The following is a 25,388-nucleotide window of genomic DNA, read 5'->3' on the forward strand; positions in this document are numbered from 1 at the left end:
CACGTCCTTCGGACCCCACGCAAATCTACGCCCTTGATGTTAAGTAACACAATGTAGGAATTCACCTTTTCCTCAATGTACCTTTTCAATGTACTGGATACCTATTTAACACATTCAACATTGCATAACGCAATATCACACATTCTGGCCACATTTCAACAATGTTAGAGACTGTGATAAATGTGCCCAGGAAATGTCAGGCAATTCACTCCAAAGCCTGAACAAAAACAACTGCTGGCACAGTCACCTTTATACACAATGCATATTCTTTTGTTTTTCCATTTCCTTGGCTGTGAAAGGGTACCATTTCATGGTTCAGTACTTTGGCCAGGCTGGAAAGGTTTGGAATGGAATGCTTTATGTTCCATGACATGGGTGACATGGGTCGACACTTTGTGTTTTTTGCAGGTCACTGATGGACATCGCACCTTTCCAGTCATAGGCTACTTAAAGATCCGGTCAGCGAATATGCATGACGATTATATTTAAGACGCTTTTGTCCAAAACAACATACATTATATTTTAATCAAGGACCAAACAAAAAACACCAGAGAGGTAGCAGTTTAGTCATAGTATAGTGCAGTCATACAGTAGTATTTTCATGTCTAAAATACTGGATTTCTGCTGTAAAGTACAATACTATAGCCTAGAAATCTAATTACATTTGCTGCCAGGGCTAGTCTAGCAACTCTCCGTTGGCTTGTGAGCAGGAAAAATTGCATTTCTATCAGGCCAATCAAATTGTGTATAGAGATGTTAGGCGGGCTTAACATAGTGATTGATGGCAGAGTTGCAATGGTTTGGCTTGAATTCCCTGCTACTTGAAAACAAAGAAGATGGATGTTGCTGTTGGCGAACAGCGTGACACGAGATAAGCTTTTTTTAAGTTGGCAAAAGTTTGAACTAGCCAACTAGCTCCGCTGGTGGGAAAACGCATAGGACTCATAGCTGTCCTATTGCGTGCAGAGGGAATTTGAAAGACAACCGATTATCCCGCCCCTTGGACTGAGCACTGCCAACGGTGAGTGCCCAGACCCTATATTTTAATGTGGGTCTGGCTCGTCAGGCTAACAATACTATGCAGTACAATGCAGTTTTTTGTGTCCCAACATACTGCATTTCCTGCATTTTGATTGGGGGCCATGCTGCTCCCAAATTTTCGGAGCCTGGGGTGCATACAGAGACCTTTTTTTTTTACTTTGTACTCAAGGGATGGGCAGCTAGCGGATCGTGAGGAGATGTTCACTGTATGTGAGAAAATTTACATACATATATTTACATTGTGTACTTGTACTATTGTCCATCAATATGCACTGTCCCTAAATAAACAATTAAATAAAAGAATGTATGGCTTGAAATCACGTACAATTGCTGCCTGTACCTTTAACTTCATCCAGAACCATAAACCCCATTACTTCTCAGCTTCGTTTTCCTAAATTTTCCTTGCACTTGCATGAACAACATCTCATTACGTCAGTGTCACAACCAAAACACCCTTTGGGAATAAGAATAATTCTTCTATAAACTCCTCCAGATTATATAAAACCTATGCATTTGCTCTCTGGGGAAAATGTGGATCTTTCTTGTGTCTCATTCAGACATAAGAGCTTGTGAGATGCCCATCTGGTTTAGTCTCTTCCTCTTATGTTTCACGTGGCATCTATCTCAAATGAATTGAAGACTCTTTCAGGTCTTTGATGTGAATGTGAATGGGGTCCAAATGTACACTTGGAAGACCTGCTCTCAGACAAAAGCAGGAGAGGAGATGTGGAAAGAGGTGACGCTTGAAAGGTGCACTTGAAACACATGTAGTTGAGAACAGGTATACATTTACAAAAAAAGAAAAATAACACTTGAGTGGCGCACTATAAAAAGTGGTATATTTTTGTGTGGGTTGTGGTTGGAATTTTTTTTTAGGAATACCTTGCTTCCTTCCAAGAGATTACTGGGACTGTTCTTTTACTGGGAAAAAACGAGGGGCACTGGGAGCAGTTGGACCCAGAAAAAGTACTAACGGCACATTATTGCATCACGACTTAACCCTTTATTTTATTCGGTTGTTATCTCTCTTTCACATGCTTTGAATATTTGACAGTAAATTGAAATTCCATACAAAAACAAAATAATGAAAATATTACTGACTATATGTGAAAAATACGGTCCTTGCGGTCCGTACCCACACGCAGGATGAGCGGCTAGGACTCACTGAGGTGAAGTGATGTTAGGGTGAAGACACAGCAAGCAAACGTGGATTTTGGTGGAGAGTGGAGATTTATTTTTCACAGTTGGTGTCAGAAGTGGGATGGTGGCGTCCTCGAGGACACTGAGACAGAGGAAAATGGGAACAGACACGACAGCTTGGCGTATCAACGGTTCGCCAGACATGACCTGCAGGAGCGGCGCCTGGTGATGGAGGTCGAGTGCCAGTGGCACCCGCAGCCCCACGATCACCGGCAACAGCCCGTGTATGCTTACACCACCGCCAGCTACGCTTGTTGCAGCAAGCTGGACCAGGGCAGCCATGCCAAGGCTGGAGGAAGACGGCGACTTGGAGCTGTAAAATGCAGAAGTGTGCCGGCAAAGGTTCAGACTGGGACCCGAACAGGCAACCACCGGATCTAAGGTAGCAGACCGGGAGGACTCCTTCTGGGCTTCTAGCCCTGGATCAAAGGACTTCCACTTTCAGGACTCCAGTAGACCCAAGGCAACTCGCTGAGGGGTTGTCCATTCCCTGGAACTCAGTGCCTGTTATTATTGTGTCTCCCCCATGCATTGATTGCGTCAGCTTGTTGTGAGGCTGAATTTTAATGTATTTCCGGGTGTTATGTTCCCCCAGCACTCGGTGCTGTTCTGTCCCTGTTTTCCTTGTTATAGACCCCTGTCTTCCCTGCCACGTTGTGCGGCAGCTTGCTGTGAGGCTGTAAACTCCCTGGCACTTTGTGCTATATGTCCCCCTGCAACCTGCTGAGAGGTTGTGTGTTCCCAGCACTCGGTGCTGTAATGTCCCCAGCACTCGGTGCTGTAAGTCTGTAATGTCCCCTGACCCTCGGTGCTGTCTCTCCCCTGACCCTTGGTGGTGTCACAGACCCCGGTGGCAGATTTTGTCTCGCCACCACAGTGACGAGCCTCCAGAGGTGGAGGGAAGTGTGAAAAGGGAGTCTCTCCTTTTCCCCAAACTGCCTGACCCTTTCCAGAACATTTAGACTGACTATTTCTCCTACACCCACAAATACTGAAACACTCTCGCACGCACATTTTCACTCCCTGCAATTGGGTCACGTGTTCCCTGGTTGGAAATGGGGATTGGGAAATGTGTTGATTGTGCGGGGTGGCTTTCATCCCCATTTTAAATAACTGTATGTATTGTAGTGTTATTATTTAATTATGAATATTTAGTTAGTAGTGATCTGTGTTAAGTTATGTTTCCAATTTATGTTTAGGTTAATCACTGTATGTATTGTGCACGTCTGTTTGTATGGGAGCTGGGTAACCCCCACCCTTCAATCATAGTGGTATCAACCAATTGGCCCCTAATTGGTTGGCTTTATTTAAAGCAAGGCTTTTCTGCCTGAGGGGAAGGCTTGTGAGAGAGGCGCTGTGTGAAGTCTGGACAATACGGAGTGGAAAACTGTGACTGCTAGCTTAAGAAACCGGTTGGTTAATTTTGTTTTGTTTTGTCGTCAAGTCTTTTTGTTTGCACTCTTTTCGCACTATAAATAAATCTGCACTCTTCACCAAAATCCACGTTTGCTTGCTGTGTCTTCACCCCAACATCACTTCACCTCAGTGAGTCCTAGCCGCTCATCCTGTGTGTGGGTACAGACCGCAAGGACCGTATTTTTCACACTATACAAATAGTGAAAACAGTGCTTGGTTTGTAAATCAAGAGGTACTGGAGCACCAAGCTACTTTAATTTGTTAATTTGTCCAAAACATCCCACAAAACAGAGGCCTCAGGCTCCTTTTCCTTGCTTCTTATTTTACGCCTCTCTCTCTCTCACTCAACCACTCTCGTACTCTCTCTCTTTCGCTTTAAAAAGCTGATTTAAAATACATCAAATATAGGCAAACAAGTGATTTACGTACAATTTCAAAGAGAGATGAGTGACATAACATTAAATATTACAGAACATGTATTTAACATTACCGATGTTTAGAGTGATTAAAGAGGTGGCTAAGAGGTGGGACTAATTGTTTTGATGTTAATCTTGCTTTTTTTTTTTAATCATGAGAAGATCCTTCTTTACGTCACGTTCGCTTGTTTACACTCATACAAACAGAAAGTGATTGACTGAGAAACAAAGGTTATTGTGCCACATCATTTCAAACTGGGACATCTCTATTCATGACAGAATTAACACTGGGAAACCATAGTAAACAGGTCTCAAATGGCTTGTCAGTACCTCTGAACAAAATAATGAAATAAAACTTTACATGCACATGCATACATTTAGTCCTATCATACTTTCTTAGTAATTACCCAAGACATACATGTGAGCATATCCATTCCGCACATGGCACAGCAGGTGACCAAGACAAAGACGAGCGAAACTAGCCAGAACAGAAATCTGACAGCTATTTGAGGAGGGAAGGCATTTCATTCTGCTTTGGGTTTTTATTCTTCCCCGTTCTTTTTTATCAGTAGCTTTGATCAGCTTAGCCATATCTTTCATGCCAGACCTTTTTAGTATGACGAATGTCAGCATACCATTATTCATCATGGGTTAGATCAAGATAAAGTGAAAAGATGCCAAGATGACACTGGTCATTAAATGACCCTTCATTGACTTTGTAGGGTTACAGTTTCACAGGCAAACTTATTATATTGTGGCTTATGGTATTAAATTGGTTGACATTCAAAAGCACAAGTCACAAAACACTGGCACAATGGGAAAATGAAACATGAACATCTTGATGGTTTCATGTTTCATGTTTTCTTCATTGACTTTGTAGGGTTACAGTTTCACAGGCAAACTTATTATATTGTGGCTTATGGTATTTCATTGGTTGACATTCAAAAGCACAAGTCACAAAACACTGGCACAATGGGAAAATGAAACATGAACATCTTGATAGTGGGCTGGGATTCCACTGGGAATATAAAAAAATATAGTGGACATCCCTACAGCCTGAAGTTTGGTTTGCCTGCAGAGGTGGATTGAAAAGGGTAATGCATCTTGACATGAAGAGACAAGGGGTCTGGTCAGTTTCGTGGAGCTGGCAGCAGGGGCGTCACTAGACCTTATTCACTGGGGCACGTGCCTTAGTAAAAGTCTCCAGTGCCCCAGTAAAATTCTAGGGCGGCTCTAGCTGGAAACGGCATTCATGAGCGCATCTCCGTGCCTGCTTTAATCATGGCTCGAGCCTGTCACTTACCAGCCAATAAAAAAAAAACAAGGAATAAAGAAAGGGGCCATAATAGCCAATCAGGAAATAGCACCTCTGTAGCTGGCTAAGATTGAACGCAACAACCAATGAAAATCGTTCACATGATTCTTCCGAGTGTTTCGTTGTACTGCACACACATACACTGTGGAATCCGCTGGAGCTCGTTACATCATTTTGATCATAGCAGGGGCGCAGGAGGCACGGGGGACGTGGGGGATATGTCCCACGCAGTGCTGAAGAGACGGCCGTCGTCCCCCTCACTTTTGATAAGGAAAAAAAGCCTTATATACGCTAAATAAATAATAACCTATAGGGTTTGCGCTAACTATGTAAAACTCCCCATTAACAGCATCACATCACTAACCACAGCCATCTACAGTGTAAGACTGCACAATCTCATATTCACTCTGTTGGATATCTGAAGCCAGTTTGTCTACTAACAACCATCATTAGAGATGGTTTGGGATCTAATCTAATTCGGTTTGGTTTGGGATCTAATTTACTTTTGGATTGTTTGATTATATTGCTAAATGTTGGGACTGATGGGCACTGAACTCTGGGAGATGTGTCGGGATTTCCACCGCTGTTTATTGCGAGACAAGGCAGCCATTCATTGAATAGGGGTTGTGCTGTAATAGAAACCTTTTTGCATAGCCAAGTAGCCTAAATTGAGTTATTGTTTAATTATGCATGATTTAGTAGGCTACTTTTTATTAAATTCGTAGGCTGGAATGCCTTGAGTCACGCAACAATTGTGTTAAATGTAGTAGGCTTCAGCCTCTGGCAATTAGCTCGAAAGGGGCGGCAAGACAATGAGCTTGAGAACGTGTGTTGGAGACCCATGGTAGGAAAACGACTTTATTAATCCAACCAACAATATAATAAAATATTAAGAAGAGGTGTTATTTCATTGACTTAAATAGAATCAATCCCGGGCATAATTTGAGGATTTATGGTAGCCCATCTCCTGCTCAAAATACAAGTATATAGGCCTACCCAAAGTTTTTGTTCTAAGACATTTATTTCAAACATAATTTCAAGACACAAATTGGATACTTCAGTTACCTTGGTGCATAAATCCCAGAGAGTAGGCTACCACACCCCAGAGTGATGGGCCTTTCTTACGCGTTCAGTGTGGGGTATAAACAAGCTGAGAATTTAGCGGTGTCACGTCTGGCTGTCACAGACATGGGGAGCTCTTTGAAGCTTGGGATAATGTGGTAACTACAGTAACAGTATTTTATTTTACTTCTTATGTAATATATATATATTTTTTTTTTTCAATTTTATAAATGCTTTGTTTAAATGCTGTTGGAACAAATAGTAGTTGATTATAAAGGCAACTTTCTGTTGCAATTTTCTGTGTGTTCTGGACTGGTAACTTGTTAAGCCAACATGTTCTAACATTGCACAAATATTAACTGCAGACACATAGTGGAGAGTTGATTTGGTTTATACCAGACAATTTAGGTACTGTAGGCCTAACTAGGCTATTTGATCATGTAGTCTATGTTTGGATCATAGGCATGATGATTCATTCATGGCTTTATAAAATATTAACATCATGTTGCTTTTAGAGTATTCTACCATTGGCCCAAGTGTAAAATAAATCTAAAAAAATTAAATAAAAGTAGAATTGCACATAGCAAGAAGCTGGTCTGAGGGCAGATCTGGCGTTGTGCTCATCTCACAGTTTTGACAATTTTAATCAAAAAATATTTTGAAAACAATCAATGGTATTATCTTAATATTCTGGCAAGTTTAAAATATGATGGTCGAAAGTGGGCCAGAGGTGGCGATCCGATATCTGGAAATCTGATCTCACTATGGGTTTGTGTTCACATTTGGTCCCCCTTACTTTCAAAATATCTCCTGCACCCCTGGATCATAGAGTAAGTCGTCCCCTGTTTAATGTTACAACAAATTCACAACTTGTTTGACAGAAAAAATGACAAGTTGATCGCTGTTAGAGAGTGTTACCCACATAACTAGCATCTGTTTTTCAATGCTTAGCATCATTGTAGCCTAATTTTAGCAACAGTTTACCAGCTTGTGCTCTCTCCCTCACACACACTCACACCATGCGTAGGTTGCATGCACACATGCGGACAACTAATAAGGATTTATACGTATACTGTAGAGAGAGTCCTTTAAAAGTAGCCTATACTGTTTGTGAAGCTGTCCTACTGTAAAACTAAACATAGCCTTCTGATAAACTATTCAGAGATGGACATCAGAAAATTCTTCCTGAACAGAGGGAGAGGAACAGTGAGGAGGATGAGGGAGGTATGATAATTTTGCCCACATTAACGGTAACATTAAGATTTATGCTGGTAATAGCCAGTGCTGTGATTTGATCAATGGTTTAATGGCAAACTTAAATAAGTTTGCTGCATTTGCAAATGTAGCCTATAATAATATACACAGAATCAGAGTAGCCATCTGTGTAGATTATTATAGGCTACATTTGCAAATTATCACCAAAAGTCAGTATGAAGGCTTTAGTAGGCTATTTAAGCTACAAAGAACTGCAGTATTGCCAGGATGTCTATAGGAGGGAAGTATATCTGAATTTTGACTAAAAATAAGCTTCCCTTGTGTTAGTAGGAAAGCCTATTAAATTCATGCAGTGAGTATAGGCCTACTTATGCCTATGTGTTTGGATGTTTCTGGATAGTGGCTGCTACAAAAATTGAGGGAGAGAGTGCTGGAGGAGGAGAAGGAGGAGGAGAAGAAGGTCGAAGAGAGGGAGAAGAGAGGGGAGAAAGAGCACAGGCTGGGCAGTCCAATAAGGGGCAGGAGGAGGAGGAGGAGAGAGACAGGCAAGAAACGGATGAGGACATGATGGGGGCTAGACGTAAAACTATTCAGAGTATGGAGGAGGATGTCTGTGACCTAGGGGAGATATGTGATGGTCCAAATCAGGCTAGCCATTTATTTCATATTGCGTGCACAGTTATTATTTTTTTTTTAATGTATTGGGAGTTGGGGGCCAAAGCTCTAGGTCTAGAATCGCCCCTGGCTGGCAGGCTCCTCCTTTTTGAGACAGGCTTGAAGAGCAGAGTTCTAGAATCTTTCCGGGGACACGGCACAACGTCCAATGCCTAACATATCTAGTCTAACAAATGATTGGCTAAGAGCGGTGTCAGATAAATATCTGACCAGATATCATTGGTTAAAAACGTAGGGCTTTTAAACGTAAAACGTAAACAAGGCTCCATGTGCTGCTACGTCATATGTATTTCGGCTTCATTGACGGAAAGTTAGCATCATGGCAAAACGTAAGACCTCGTTCAATTCAGAATGGACGAAAGAGCATGAGTTTCGAAAGGCGTATTAATCCAGTCACTAACCAATTTGTCTGCTGTAGCTCAACCTTGTTGCTGGAAGTTAGCCTACGGGGACTATTTTCAAGTGCTGCATGATATCAGTGTGCTGCTGCGTCCATGACCTCAAAATATGATTGATGATAACATACAATAATCCATAATGTATATCACTGACCAATTTGTCTGCTGTAGCTCAACCTTGTTGCTGGAAGTTAGCCTACGGGGACTATTTTCAAGTGCTGCATGATATCAGTGTGCTGCTGCGTCCATGACCTCAAAATATGATTGATGATAATATACAATAATCCATAATGTCTACCAAGCAGCACTTTGACAGAAATTGCAAAAGTACATTTCTTTTAGCACAAAACGCATTTTCATCTTCAAATGTCCAGTTGCTACGGAATGTTTTTCTCCCTCCTTCAGCTGATGCACATAAACACCCCCAAAAATCAATGAAATTTCAGGGTTTCATTTCATACCTTTTGAAACAAACATCAGTCCTAGTGCTACTGGACATTAGTGCAACATTTGACACTGTTGATCACAACATATTACTAAACAGATTAGAACACTGGGTTGGATTTACAGGTATAGTTATCAACTTGCTCAAATCATATCTACAAGAAAGGAGCTTCTTTGTTGCCTTTGACCGCCTTTGACCTGGTGTTCCCCAGGGGTCGATCTTGGGGCCACTATTATTCAACCTCTATATGCTTCCACTTGGACATATCATCAAAAATGAGTTGATTTCATATCATAGCTATGCAGATGACACCCATTTTTACTTAGCTCTGTCACCAAATGACTATGGTCCCCTTGAATCTCTTTGTCAGTGTATTGACCAAATCAGCAACTGGATGTCTCAAAATTTTAAAAGTAATTATATTTGGTGAAAAGGAGGAATTCCCCACCAACATAACCTTGTTATGGAATCGATTATATAATAATATAATTACAATGTGTTATCATGTTAATCTAATTTTGTCTTATTTAAAGGCAATAAAATCCTTTTATCGTCCATCCAAGCTACCACAAGTGGGCTCCATGGATAGGGCCTCATACAAGAGGCGGAAATCTTGTTCTAAACACTTACACTCCTCATAGTGCAAAAGAGGAGTTAGAACTAAATATAATCACCGCTTGACGGACGAGCTTCTTAAGACCAAGGTATTGGACTTATCAAGTCATTAATATTGAATGCAATGGTTTCATATACATTATAGGAAACTGCCGATTTTTCACATAGATCTCTTTCTCGAGGTCACCGAGTACTGTCAGACTGAAAAGAAAATTTTTTTTTGCTGCTGCCTAGCTCGAGTTGCTGTGCACAGCTAATAGCTATAGCAGAGTCTCTCCATCCGCCATCCCTAGGGAACAAGCAACTCCCACCTGACAAGATTTAATAAAATGAATGTGGCAGCTTTTAAAAAAAAAATTCTGCAGGTACTCCTTGACCGCCACAACTTTAAGGCATCGGACATCTGGAACATGGACGAGACCTGTCAATTCATTGGCCAACAGGCCAATCAAACTTTACACATTTAAAAGTCAATGTAAAAGTCCATTAAAAGAGTCCCCAGAGCAACTTGGGGTAGGCACAACAGTGGAAGCCAGGAATTGAACAACTTTTCAGGCTATTACATGCTAGCATGCTAGCCCAGCTCCTTAAAGCAACACCAAAGATTCTTTTGTACCTTAAAATGTTTCCATAATTGTTTCAGTGGTTCATCAACTCGTAACAGTGTGAACGGCACCTCTGCATTCGCTTTGCGGCCCTCTATCGGCTATAACTGCACTATGGAAGTTTGGCAGATCTGGTAGCGGATCTGTAGTTTGAATGAGACATAAGAAACTACAAATTTGATTTGCTTTACGGCAAGTGTTACAATAGCCGATAGGTGGAGCGAGGTTATGGGTGGAGCGTACACGGCAGGTAGGCCTACATATAAATGGGCTGCGGCTAAATTATTTACAACAGCAGTAATGGACAATTCCAGTTCCAACCTGTAGGGGAACCGAAGAGGAAAAGTGCTTTGGTGTGGCTTTAACCACTCACTACACTACCACCTTTTTGTTCAGGTCTAGGTGGAATTTATGTCCCATGTGCTCAGCGTAATAGGGAGAGGGTTTAAGGTTAAGTGTTCAGGTTGGTGACAGTCACCAAAACAAATACGCATAATTATCAGAAGATTATTTTCTCAGTGACTTTGGTGCATTCTCCAATTATCAAAGGTTCTCTAAGTCTTGTCACATACAGTAAACATCTCTTCACGACCCACTAACTGCCTGTCCCCTGAAAAAACACAAACATTTTGTCTTATTATTTGTATAAGAACACTGATCATATATGCTTAACATTAAAAATGAAATACCTTTTGATGTGTCTGATGGAGGTGACCAAATCAAATTATGAAGTGAATAAATGTCAGTTTTCATAAAAAGTGTTTTTGTCCCTTACCTCAAAAATCAGCGATATACGGTGTTCAGGTCAGGTGAATATCAAAGAAAAATGAAAATGGCTTGAGAGGTCACCCCCTGTGAAAACTGACAAGATCAATATGTCATTAGTGCGGACTTCAGGAGCAGTTCATCGTCATTCAGTCCTTCATATCATCCATCATTGTTTTTCTTTTGTCCCTCTATCACAATCACTCAGATTAGAAATTCATCACTTTTGCAGCCAAACGTTGCTTCCTGTCTCCACAGTGTCTGACAATCTATAGATTTGTTTGTAAAAGGAGCATGACAACCTTTGGTGAAATAGCAGAGATATGCATCCTCTTATTTAACTATGTGATAGAAGGTAAATGAGCTTATATCCCAGTTGGTGTGTTCCAGTCCAGCTCCAGGAAGTCAATTCCATAACAGGAAGACTGGTTATACTAAGCTGTGCATCACAACAGAACCACAGCATCATGACTTGGCACTGGCGATTCTGAATTTTCATCTTGTGATTCAGTGTAATTATCCCTAATGAGAGTGAGCAAGGCTGTGCAGAGAGTGAACAAGGCTCTCATATAAAGTCATTGACATTCATTAAAATGCCCTCGCACTGGGGGAAGGGTGACACACAGTGACTGGCATCATTAACTTGTGCAGTGGTGTGATTCAGTGAACGGGGTCAAGCCGAGCAACATTGGTGACAAGCCAAGACAGTGATGGCAGTAATAATTCTATTGCTTACTCTGCCGCTTCCACACATTAATTGTCCTTACAAGCGATACAGGTGATGACCTTTTTAGTGGGAAGGATATAATTTCAGACAAATTCACTGGTTACAATAAAATCATGAACGCTTCTTCAGTTGTTTACTCAAATAATGTTTCAAATCATGTTGACTGCCATGAGACGCAAATAGAATTGGGTTAAATGTCCTATTTCTATCACAGTATTGTTAAAGATGAACTACAGCAGTTTGTTAAACCCTCTCTATTCCTAAAATATACTTCTTTTTTCATGGAAAAATGATACATTTCCTCAAGGCTTAAATAAATTGACACCTTCTTCATGGATTTATGTGAGAATAAATTAAGGTAGAAATAAGGCGCTTATAAATAAGTGCGCTCAACACCCTATAGTACTTCAACTGGGTGCTTAAACTTTCTTGATAATAAATCAAAAACTTAGAAATATCAATAAAGCAAGCACTCAACAGTATCATTTACTTTTTAATTGCCTCACAAACGTTTCGGGCTAACACCCTTCTTCAGTGTGAAAAATGGAAATTGCCATCTGATCTGAGCATTTTTTTCAAATACGAGAAAATGAACGTTTGGTTCCCAGACCACGTCTCATTGAGAAGTGGTGGCGCTAGCCAGGCTAGTCAGATTGTGCGATTGATTTTTGACTGAGATGGACAATGTTGTTTCTTCTTTATCATCTCTTAACTAGTATCAGTGTCATCGTATGGTGATGCAAAATACATTGTTTTTGAGCAATGCTTCCTCAGCCTGTTCGAGACCTGCCCAAGGTTCTTTAATGTCCTGCCACACAGAAGAGGGCCCTTCTGACCAACTATGCCCTATTGACCAACTATGCCCTCACTGCCAGTTCTTCAGACAGTGGAAGAGTCAGCCAGTTATTGGGAGCACCCCTGTGGGCAACCTTCAGCTGTCTGCTACCATTTACTTTTGTGGAGTTTCAATTTAGAAGATGAAAAAGGTATTGTGATCATTGTCCTCTGCAGGATGTGTTTGTCTAACCTTCACTTCACAACTGATTTACTTTTATAGATGTTTGAGGCAATGCAGCTGAGAAGACATACTTAGCCGCTAGGTTGCTCTTGGTTGAGGTAACGTCCCAAAGATGTTTGTTGTGCTTGCCGCTGGGCTCAGTGCAAAATACCAATGACTTACAGCGCACAGACAAAATGCTGCTTGCGCTGCGCTTTGATCAGCGCAGCGGCAGACCATTTCTTGCGCTCACAAGCCATTGACTATAATGCATTTCATAGCGCAAGCCATTGACTATAATGCATTTCATGACTATAATGCATTTCATAGCGCAAGCCATTGACTATAATGCATTTCATAGCGCAAGCCGTTGACTATAATGCATTTCATAGCGCAAGCCGTTGACTATAATGCATTTCATAGCGCATGCCGCGTGTAATGTGATAGGCCCTTAGGCTGCTCTAACTGAAAGGCACTTGTAACAACACTGGTTAGAGTACAGCTTTTGCACAGCTTACAGGTTTAGCAAATGCTTTTGCTATGAGTTAACAGGAGTATTTCGCTTGGTGTGTGCATACAATAGTGACTTTCACAATTGTGTTACAACATTTATGTTGTTTGGTTTAGGTTGTACCTTGTAGCCATGCACTTGAATGAGAATGCTGAGCGCCCACAATGGAAGACAGCAAATGTGCAGACTTGTGTTCCCAAAGGCCAAAAGGGGAGGTTACACCGTCAAACAAGTGAAGACAGATACAAGGATACAAGGATACAAGGAAGTTTATTGTCACATGCATATAGTTACTGGAAGTAAGAAATGCAGTGAAATTATGTCTGGTGTCAGCCTATTTGTGCATTTATGGGGGGGGGGGGGTAAAAAGTGCAGTAGAAGAGGGGTTTAGTAGATTAAGTGGCAAGGGCTGCATAAGAAAGGTGGGGGAGGATTGGGATTGGGGGGGGGGGGGGCAACAAGGAGCACCCAAGAGCAACAGGGGCAAGGAAAAACTCTCTTACCAAGGAAGAAACCTTGGGCAGATCCACGGCTCAAGGGGCTAACCCAACTGCCAGGGGTCTTGGTGTGTGTGTTGCGGGGATGACAGGGGAGATGGGATAGTGTGCTGTGTATGTGGGGAGAGGGCAGTGTGCAATATGTGTGTTGGAGAAGCTTCCTCATGAGACAATGTGCTGTGTATTGGGGGGCGGGGGGGGCGCAGTGTGCTGTAAGTATGTTGGGGATGTGTGTTGGAGAAGCTTCCTGATGAAATAATGTGCTGTGTATGTAGGGGAGAGGGGGGGGGGGCAGTGTACTGCAAGTATGGTGAAGGGACTTACTATTGCAAGCAGAGTACTGTATGTATGATGTATGTGAGTGATGACAGTGAAGATGTGTGTGTGGGCGGGAGGGGAGTGGAGCAGTGACTGTGTGTGTGTAGTGTGTGTGTGGGTAGGTGGGGGCAGTGTGCTGTAAGTATGTAGAGGATGTGTGTTGGAGAAGATCCTGAAGACAATGTGCTGTGTATGTAAGGGGGGGGGCAGTGTGCAGCAAGTATGTAGAGGAGGCTTACTGTAGCAAGCAGTGTGCTGTATGTATGTGAGGTGATGACCGTGATGATGTAAGTGTGTGTGTTTTTTGTGTGTGTGATGGGGGTGGGGTGGGGGGGGGGCAGAAAGGCTAGGCAATCAAGGACATGGGTAGATGGAGGAGAAATCAAAAATAATAAATAAAAAGATCCAGCAATGTGTACGTTTAAAAATATATAATTTTTATTACAAAAAAACGAATCAAAATATGCAACGGTATAGGCACTAACAGAACTTTTCGATTCACACAGGTTACGTCTTAGACCTGATGCGACTGATGTTCGAGGATTTTGCATTGCCTGCAAAGAGAATAGGGTGGAAAACACTGGATGATTGTTTTGAAACAAAAATAAAGTTTGTCATTTTGTTGTCTTGATCAAACGATGTGTTTTGGTCATATGCTGAACCAGGGGCGCAGGAGATATTTTGAAAGTGAGGGGGACCAAATGTGAACACAAACCCATAGTGAGATCAGATTTCCAGATATCGGATCGCCACCTCTGGCCCACTTTCGACCATCATATTTTAAACTTGCCAGAATATTAAGATAATACCATTGATTGTTTTCAAAATATTTTTTGATTAAAATTGTCAAAACTGTGAGATGAGCACAACGCCAGATCTGCCCTCAGACCAGCTTCTTGCTATGTGCAATTCTACTTTTATTTATTTTTTTTAGATTTATTTTACACTACTTGGGCCAATGGTAGAATACTCTAAAAGCAACATGATGTTGATATTTTATGAAGCCATGAATGAATCCTCATGCCTATGATCCAAACATAGACTACATGATCAAATAGCCTACTTAGGCCTACAGTACCTAAATTGTCTGGTATAAACCAAATCAACTCTCCACTATGTGTCTGTTATATTTGTGCAATGTTAGAACATGTTGGCTTAGCAAGTTACCAGTCCAGAACACACAGAAAATTGCAACAGAAAGTTGCCTTTATAATCAACTACTATTTGTTCCAACAGCATTTAAACAAAGCATTTATAAAATTGAAAAAAATATTACATAAGAAGTACAATAAAATACTGTTGCTGTAGTAACTGTACCACATCATCCCAAGCTTCAAAGAGCTCCCCATGTCTGTGACAGCCAGACGTGACACCGCTAAATTCTCAGCTTGTTTATACCCCACACTAAACGCGTAAGAAAGGCCCATCACTCTGGGGTGTGGTAGCCTACTCTCTGGGATTTATGCACCAACTGTCCCAGTATCCAATTTGTGTCTTGAAATTATGTTTGAAATAAATGTCTTAGAACAAAAACTTTGGGTAGGCCTATATACTTGTATTTTATAGTTAGGCTAGTGAAAACGAGTTGATCAGTAGGCTAGTTGAGTTTGTTATCAATAAACATAACAGCTAATGGCATGTTGAGCAGGAGATAGGCTACCATAAATCCTCAGATTATGCCCGGGATTGATTCTATTTATAGCAAATAAAAGGCAGGTTCCCATATTTGCCTATACTGTACCATACCAACAATTGCCATCAGTCCACCAGCGCTAGAAGACACTGCTTCGATTTAAGTCAATAAAATAACACCTCTTCTTAATATCTTATTATATTGTTGGTTGGATTAATAAAGTCGTTTTCCTACCATGGGTCTCCAACACGCGTTCTAAAGCTCATTGTCTTGCCGCCCCTTTCGAGCTAATTGCCAGAGGCTGAAGCCTACTACATTTAACGAAATTGTTGCGTGACTCAAGGCATTCCAGCCTACGAATTTAATAAAAAGTAGCCTACTAAATCATGCATAATTAAACAATAACTCAATTTAGGCTACTTGGCTACGCAAAAAGGTTTCCATTACAGCACAACCCCTATTCAATAAATGGATGCCTTGTCTCGCAATAAACAGCGGTGGAAATCCCGACACTTTTTCAAATGCATGAAACATCAGTGAACCATCAGATATCTCCCAGAGTTCAGTGCCCATCAGTCCCAACATTTAGCAATATAATCAAACAGTCCAAAAGTAAATTAGATCCCAAACCAAACCAAAAATGTTATGCTTTTGATGGCCTACCAGTATGCCGCTCCAAACGAAAAGCATCTCTAATGATGGTTGTTAGTAGACAAACTGGCTTCAGATATCCAACAGAGTGAATATGAGATTGTGCAGTCTTACAGTACTGTAGATGGCTGTGGTTAGTGATGTGATGCTGTTAATGGGGAGTTTTACATAGTTAACACAAACCCTATAGGTTATTATTTATTTCGCGTAAGGCTTTTTTTCCTTATCAAAAGTGAGGGGGACGACGGCCATCTCTTCTGCACTGCGTGAGACATATCCCCCACGTCCCCCGTGCCTCCTGCGCCCCTGTGCTGAACCAATAATGAATGCATATTGGTTATAAACATTTTATTTATTTGCTATAACTGCTAACACTTGTATCAGATTGGCCTCACCTTTCCATCCCTCTTATTCTCAACCGGCCATGGACTGTAAATGTTCATTGCATTTTGCAAAGAATATATATTGAGGCACTAAAAATAGCCCTTTCATTGCATTTTAAGGTTGCATATAACAGCACCCAGGCCATTTTCTGCCCAATCAATGTTACATACCCTATTCGGAGACTTTAAGGAACAGTGTGAAATAGCCTACCCTATATAATCAGTCTATTACCTCTTTAAACTTGTTTAGGCGTTTTCTCTACTCACGCAGGTGCACCTCTATTAGGTACATTCAATCGGATCGAATGCTTTCCCCCACATTGGGGTGTTATCCACCAATTTGGGGTCAGTAACCACGATTATGACTAGATGCTGAACGTATCTATGACATTGACAGCTTATTTTACTCAAGACATGCCTTGTTAAGCATAGATAGATAGATAGAGATAGATAGGAGTCACGGACAGAAGACGACCCAAGAGCGCAAGTTCAAATTCAGAGTCTTTTTATTGAAGGGTTCAGGGGGGAAGAGGAGTGAGAGAATCGTGAGGTCTTGGAGGTTCCGGTTCCAGGGGTGCTAGGAGTGCCAGGGGTGTCAGGGGTTCCAGGGGTTCCAGGGGTTCTCGGGGCTCTGGGGTTTTTCAGGGTCCTGTGGGTTACCTGGGCTCCGGGGGTCACCAAGTTTCCGGGGGGTTCCAGTCCAAGGTGCGGAGTGTGTGTCCCCCAGTGATCGAGCGGCGTCTCGGGCTGAGGGTGGTGACGCGTCTGGGCTCGCTCGTCTGGTGGTCGGAGGCCTGGGGGAACACACACACACACAACAGCAAGATGAACAGCAGGCAGTAGTACAGACCAGGGCTAGGCACTAAACGTGGTGAGACAGAAGGCAGATTCGAGTTACCGGGGGTGCTGAAGATCGGAGAGTAATCGAGAAGATCCGGAAGGCAGGTCGGGATAACCGGGGCAGTAGAACAGGGAGGCAGTCAAGAATGGATCCGAATCACAGATAGGAGTCAGAGAGTAGGCAGGCAGGCAGGTTACTGGTCCAGGTTTGAAGACGATCTGACAGGGCTTGGCTGAAAAACAGGGCTTTATATACTGGGAGAGGTTAGTGGAGAAATGCAGTGCAGCTGGCAGAGTAATTAGAGCAGAGTGGGGCAAGGTGAGGATGGTGAGTGGGAAATGCAGCGCAGCTGGCCAGGTAACAAGAGCAGAGCAGGGCGGAGCCAGGTGGAGCTCGTTAGGCAGAGTAGAGAGAGAGTGAGCAGAGTGGCAGAGAATTGAGTTCAATTAAGGTTGTTACCAGGGAGAGAGAATGCTCATGACAGATAGATAGATAGATACTTTATTGATCCCTAGGGGAAATTCAAGATAGCAGACATAGTACAGATATGTTAACAAGGTTAGAACCATGATTTTTCAAGAACTTTCAAGTTCCTGGTAGTCAGAGGAAAAGACTGAGTTTGACATTATGTCATGTATGTCCAGCAAGAAGTTTTCTTTGGTACTGGCCTTGCAGTATAGGCAGGAAAATAATTATCTTTAAGATTACCTGTGCAGTTTGAGAGATTTATATCATAGCTTTTTAGTTTATTATCACTATAAACTACCTGGAGAACAGGGACAGAGTGTGACACTAAATATTGTCAGGAGATTTCAAGCCCCAGCAGCCTCCTCCTGCGGGGGCTGCTGGACTATTAACCACTAAAAAGAGTTATCACATTACACCCATTCTTAAATCTTTACATTGGCTCTCAGTTAATTTCAGAATTGATTTCAAGGTTCTACTAAGATATAAGTCACTGAAAGGACTTGGCCCCAACTATTTTTGAAATGCTTCCCCAATATACACCTGGTAGAGAGCTTAGATCTGCTGAAACTGGTCAATTAATAGTCCCCAGGGTTAAAACCAAGCAAGGGGAAATGGCATATGGCATGGCAGTGCTGTGTGGCATAGCTATTATGCCACACAGCACTGAAACCAGCTTCCTATTGATATTCGATTTTTCCCAACAGTAGAGTGTTTTAAAACATATTCATGCCATGGTCAGGTCATCATAGTAGGTACCCCATTATATCAGGGCTGTGGGGAGGGGCCACAAGGAGTGATATGAAATGTCCTGCGTCGATATGTCCTCCTCTTCTCTTTCTCTTTTGAGGGCTGTGTGTACACATGTAACTTGTTCTGGGTGACTGGCCTCACTCTTGTTCCTCTACTGAACTCGACAGTATTCTTCTCTGTAAAAGAGCATCAATGAGTCTATTTATGGGCTATTATTAACCACTCAATCTGTGTCAATCACTAAAAGTGCATGACTCACTCCTTGTGACCTTGTTGGTCTTTTCCTGTCTGGCAGCCTATCCTGACAGACATGCTCTCCTGGCTGACAACGTATGATATTATCTATCGGGTTGGGATATAATGAAAAAAAATATATCACAGGGATACCTCTTTCTTTGGAGAGGAACTAAAAGCTGTCCATCAAAGCAGTTAGTTTGTCCCTAAAACATGCACACTTTTGAACTTTTCCTGGTGGACACTTCATTCACTTCTTCTCATCAACATATTCTTCTAACACAGCAGATCAAAAGGACATGACACATTAATTCAAGTTAATTAGAACATGCCCTATCATTAATGTCTACAGTCCACCAGAAGACTGCTGTAATTAGTACTCACTGTGGGAGACATAAGCAGGTGTACTGACTTTGCTTCACTCTCATCTTATCTCTTTTTTTCTCATCCTCTTCTTCCTCCTCTTTCTTCCCCCTTCTTCACCTCCTCATCCTCTTTCTCTGCCTCCTCTCCAGCTCTTTGTGTCTTATTCTCAAGTTCCTGCTTTTTGCCTATACACTTCTTTTGATTTCTTTTTTCTATCAAAGAAGGTAGTTCCACCACGCTTCTGAATTCATGTCTGGTGCTTCACGGGAGAGGACCGATCATGCGTAGAGGGAGAAGGTTCACCAGAGCACACAGAGATGGCTTTTAGTTATATTTTATTATGGTGCACTGCAATAGACTAACGTTTTGACATGTCTGTGTCTTCGTGAGAGTCTATGGGAGACCTTGGACTCTGGTTGAAGACACAGAAGTGTCAAAACGTTAGTCTATTGCTGTGCACCATAATAAAATATAACTATAAGCCATGTCTGTGTGCTCCGGTGAACCTTCTCCTTCTTTTTTTCTATGTCTCTATTCTTTTTTCCACTCATTCAACTTCCCTCTGAACATCTTTCTTACTCTCTGCTCTTTCATCACTCTCTATCTCAGCCTCCATCTCTCCCTAATCACGTCAAGTCTTTGGCTTCTTCCCCCCTCTCTCTCTCCTTCTCAATCTCATCCTCCTCTATTTCTCCCTATCTATTCACTTCTGCATTAGCCTTTACCTCTTCCTCCTTTACTCCTTTAACTCTTCCATCTCAGTTGTCACTTATTCCTCCTCTCAATTTCCTCTCAATTTTGTTGTGCATGCATGCGGTCTACAGCTGTACTGGGTACTCCTCTTCATCCTGGTCCAGCTCAAACAGTGTTGTTTGTACTCATTCTCCTTAAAATGACTCTTCACATCTTCTGATCCTTGAAATTCATCACTGATACAAACTTTTCTGACTTACTGTATCTTCTATGTTTTCCTTATTTCCAACACAGTGACTTTGGTTCGTGTTACTCTGGGGCGGACTGAACGGATGGAATGCAATGCCAATTTCCACATCAGGATAGTGAGAGTGAAGCATATGTTTATCAGTTCTTTATACAAGATTGCAATAAAAAAAATTGTCCTGTTCATCTGTAGTTCCTTGTAAGCAATACTTGCTCAAGATGTTTTATTGCTTGTGAATATTGTTGAAGACATCATTCTCTTCCTTGAAATTATCCAACTGTTTCCCATTCCCCCATTCTTTCTCATTCTAGTCCACTCTCTTCTTTTGACTGTCTGCTCATTACAGTGCATAAAAATGCACTGTACTGTAGGCTTCTTCTTCTTATTATTATTATTATTATTACAGTGCATGAAAATGCACTGTTCTGTTATCCGAAGTCTTCTTCTTCTTCTTCTTCTTCTTCTTCTTCTTCTTCTTCTTCCCACCAAATTTCTGCATCTAATTCAGCTTTAACCGCTTAACGTAGAAACTTCATTCAAACTTTGTAACATAGGTCTTGAAAAGGACACGTGGGGAATGTATTTTTCACTTTTGTAAACTTTATACTTTTTGAGATATTAATACAAAACAAGCTTATTTTTCCCCATAGACTTTGCATTAGCACTATGACATCACTATGGACTAATTCATTTGATTTGCACCTGTATCAACTTCCAGCTGCTCACTATTAGGACCCATCAAAGGGCCAGTTAAACTGATTGCACCTGTATCAACTGCTTTCTGCTTAACTAGGCCAACTCTCTCTGTGTCTCTCCATTCTACAAGGATGTAAGGCACATTCCATCCAACTTTCTATCCATTCATCCTCTTCAAACCATTCACTCATCCACCCATTAAACTATCCATCAACATCCATTAAACAATCTGCCTATCAACATCCATTCAACTTTCTGTCTATCAACATCCATTACACTATCTACATTCAACGTTTAAACTATATACTCTGTCTCAGGCTTTAAGCATACAATCTGGCTCTCTTAAGACTACTATTTCCTCTGCCCACAACTGTTTCAAAATAAATGTCCTCACTACAATAATTCACTATTAAATAATTTAACTATTTAAACTACTCAACTATTTAACTGTTCAGCCATTTCAACTGTCAGTTGTTATCAACTATGACTCCTGCCAACTGTTTCCAAATAAAAGTTTGTTTGGCATTTTATGTTAATATACAGTATGTTTATATTTTCATGCACTGGTAATTTCCTCGAAATTACATTTTCTAGTTCTTCTTCTAACGCAATTAATGCAGCTTCAACCGTTTAACGTAGAACCTTCATTCAAACTATGTTACGTAGGTCTTACTTAGGACATCTGGGAAATGTATTTTTCACCTTTGTAACTTTTATACTCTTTAAACTATTTATTAAAAACTACTCAAAATTTCCCCATAGACTTAACATTAGGCTGATGACATCACAATGGACTAATTAACTTGATTTGCACCTTCCAGCTGCTCATCTAGGCCCCATCAAAGAATCAGTTCAAGTGATTGCACCTGTATCAACTGCTTTCTGCTGAACTAGGCCAACTCTCTCTGTGACTTTCCATTCTACAAGGATATAAGGCACATTTCATCCAACTTTCTATCCATCAACATCCATTAAACAATCTGCCTATCAACATCCATTCAACTTTCTGTCTATCAACATCCATTACACTATCTACATTTTTTAAACTATATACTCTGTCTCAGGCTTTAAGCATACAATATGGCTCTATTAAGACTGCCGTTAAGCAATTAGAATCCTAGGCCAGGTGGCCAGTATTAAACCTCATCTACCTAGCAAATGATGAAACCTTTTAAACTATCCACCTATTTAACTGTTCAGTCAGTCCAACTATATTAAGCCTCGTCATGTTGGTTGCCAATTAGCACATCATCTGTTTTAACAATATATTTTACACCATATGTTTTGCATTTTCATGCACTGGTAATTCCCTGGAATTGCGTTTTCTAGTTCTTTTTGTCTTTCTTATCTTCCTCCTCCTCCCTTTTTCTCTGGTTCCCTTTAACCAAGATAAGAGGTTATGGTTTCACTGTGCCGAGCTCAAATCAGAGGTTACATACAGGGTAAACATGAGGTCAGAAGAGCTGAACTGTTATAAAAACATCTCAAGCATAGATAACACAAGGATGGGGTCTCCAGAGCTTGAGTGGGTGTATTCATATATCTCTATTCAGATAGCACTTGGGACAGTGTCGAAGAAAATTATGATTAAATTCCCTGCATATATTAAAGTGTGCAATTTTGAACGGAACCATAGTATGTTTCAAACACCATTATGTGACAGATTTTCATTTGTGTAATGGCAGCTTGGAAATCTCTTTGGCCCAGCTATGTCATTTATCATAATTATTTTTTTTTGCATAAAAGGGAGTTTTTTCAGACACTGGAACAGCGCTGTATAATAGCAAGATAAAGTTGCTGTCACCTAGAGGCAAACACTGTCACCTAGAGGCAAGATTTATGAAGTGTTACCTCGAGACTGGACGTCATTCCTGATGTCAGAACCAAATGAATAAAATGATTGGGTCTCTTATGGCATCTGCATCCTTTTCATATTTAAACAGCTCTGCAGGAGGCATAATAAGCAATTTAATCAAACCTGTTCAAGCTAATTTATTGTTAAGTGTCGTATTGTGTAATGAAAGAGGTGAAAACAAACATTTCAACAAACAATTAACATTTAAGAGGTAGAGTGGCTTGGGTGAGAAACACATTATTGCAGAGGCTTGGACTTTTATAGTCCTTATATACTTTAAGCATCTGATGTTTTTCAGAGATGGGAGAATTTGATGTAAGTTAACTATATTTGTGGTGAAGATGGTTTCTGAATTCCAGCATCAGTCATGGGAAGAACTTGAGACACTGGTTTCAGGGCATTTATAATTTATAAATTAGGAGAGAATCCTTAGATTGAAGGAAAGTAAAGTAAATGTATTTATATAGCACATTTTTTAAATTCAAGATTAGATTAGTTGGTTGGTTGTCACCGAGGTGCAGTGTTCAGTAGGGTGACAACCGTAGTGAAGAAGCTTCCTCTTAACCTGCTGGTTCGGGTGCGGAGAGACCTGTAGCACCTTCCAGAGGGGAGCGGGGTGAACAGTCTGTGGTTGGGGTGAAAACAGTCTTTGATGCTGTGCGCCTTATGCAAACATCTCTTGCCTGGATGGCCTCGATGGAGGGGAGTGAGGAACCAGTGATGCATTGGGCAATTTTCACCTTCTACGGTGCTTGTACTGTTATGCACAGAGCACAACCTTCAGATTGCCCGCCTAACCCCTTAGACTACTGAACTACATTCTTCATAATTTCAGACCTGCAGGAAACGGCAATGTTTTGGCCCAATAAAAATGCCCTTAAAAGATTTAAAAGTGATTGTGTACTACTCCTGAGGTAGAATGGCAATGTTCTGTCTGGTGTCCTCTAAAACAGGTGTTCACTTGAACTCAACGGCAGTGCCAGGATTTATATGTGAGGTGGCCTGTTTTAAACACAATTTTGTGCATCAATGAGGGGGCCCGTTGTAAACACAATTTTGAAAGAGAAAAAAAGAAAAAAACACTGCTAATTGATTGTTTGTGATTTAATGTTACAATAAAATATAGTGTGCACTGTGCAGCATAACATTTTTTGATTTTCTGTTAAATTGATTTCACATACCAACAGTAAAAAATTGTGGTGACATTTCAAAACTGGCATGTATATAGATTAAACTAGTTTACAGCCAGCACAGGCTCATTTAAGAAAAACTTCGAACTGACTGAACGCCACTGCTTGGACATTAGGTTGAATGGTGGGATCAATATTTAGTTTAGTGTGGTGTACAGAGAAAATAGTGTAGTCTAGAAAATATTCTATTTGCATGGATTATTTTCACAACTTTCTATTGGAGATTAATTTGCTATCTACCATTGTTTTGATTTGATTGCTGAAATTGCTGTATATTGTTACATATCACACTGTAATAATATTCATAAATATGTCAGTTGCAGGAATAAAAACCCCTTTTTAGTCAGACTCTTCTTATAGCATAAGTAAGAGTCATGTTAAAAATATGCAAATGAGGAGCCTGGCATTACTGTCATTGAATACCAACTTTCTCATTAAATCTATCAGTTGATGACTCATTAAACCTAGCACATGAGTGTAGCACAATCCCTATCCTGTGAGGGGGAATTCTTTAGTCTCTGATAGAGGGACCCCTACTGGCGCAATTTGGAATAAAGAGTTAAGCATTGCTTATGAAACATGACATCTGTAGAATGTTTTCAATCGGTGGCTCCTCATTGGTGGAATGAGTTGCCTGTTACTCTTAAAAAAGACTCATCTGTTCACATTGCACTTAATTAATGAATTCTCTCAAAGAATTATGGTTTGTACATTTATAGTTTTTGTTAATAATATGAAAAATCATTGATACTATAATGTTATTGTTATTGATATTGATTGTTATTGAAACTTTTATTTTTTACTAATGTGGCATTTGTATACTAAGTCACTTTGGACAAAAGGATCTGTCAAATGTCATAAAGATTAACATAAATATAAAGATATTGACAGCTCAAAGCAATACCCACTGTACATGTATTACACTTTTATCAATGTGTCATATGCTTTAACTAAAAAGCTTTTCCTAATATGATTAAACCATTAAAAGCTGGCTATAGGATATTGGTTAACTAACTACTTACTCATAAAGAGTGGCAGGCTACAAACGACTTTGTTAAAAAACGAAACTATTTTTTAAAAAGATAATTTTTAACAGTTTATCATAAAAAGATCATGAAAACATACCAAAACCAAAAATAAGCCAAAGTTCATGAACCTTGGTT

General features: G+C 40.7%; 1 long non-coding RNA gene across 1 annotated transcript; it reads left to right on the plus strand.

Moving 5' to 3' along the window:
• Positions 1-15,970: 15,970 nt before the first annotated feature.
• LOC121713507 lies at positions 15,971-23,539 on the plus strand. Its single transcript, XR_006032837.1, has 3 exons — positions 15,971-16,058; positions 23,184-23,194; positions 23,527-23,539. It is a non-coding gene; the product is annotated as an uncharacterized LOC121713507 (long non-coding RNA).
• The last annotated feature ends 1,849 nt before the right edge of the window (positions 23,540-25,388 follow it).

The sequence above is a fragment of the Alosa sapidissima genome, chromosome 7, assembly GCF_018492685.1.
Source record: "Alosa sapidissima isolate fAloSap1 chromosome 7, fAloSap1.pri, whole genome shotgun sequence".
In the NCBI taxonomy this organism is placed as follows: domain Eukaryota; kingdom Metazoa; phylum Chordata; class Actinopteri; order Clupeiformes; family Clupeidae; genus Alosa; species Alosa sapidissima.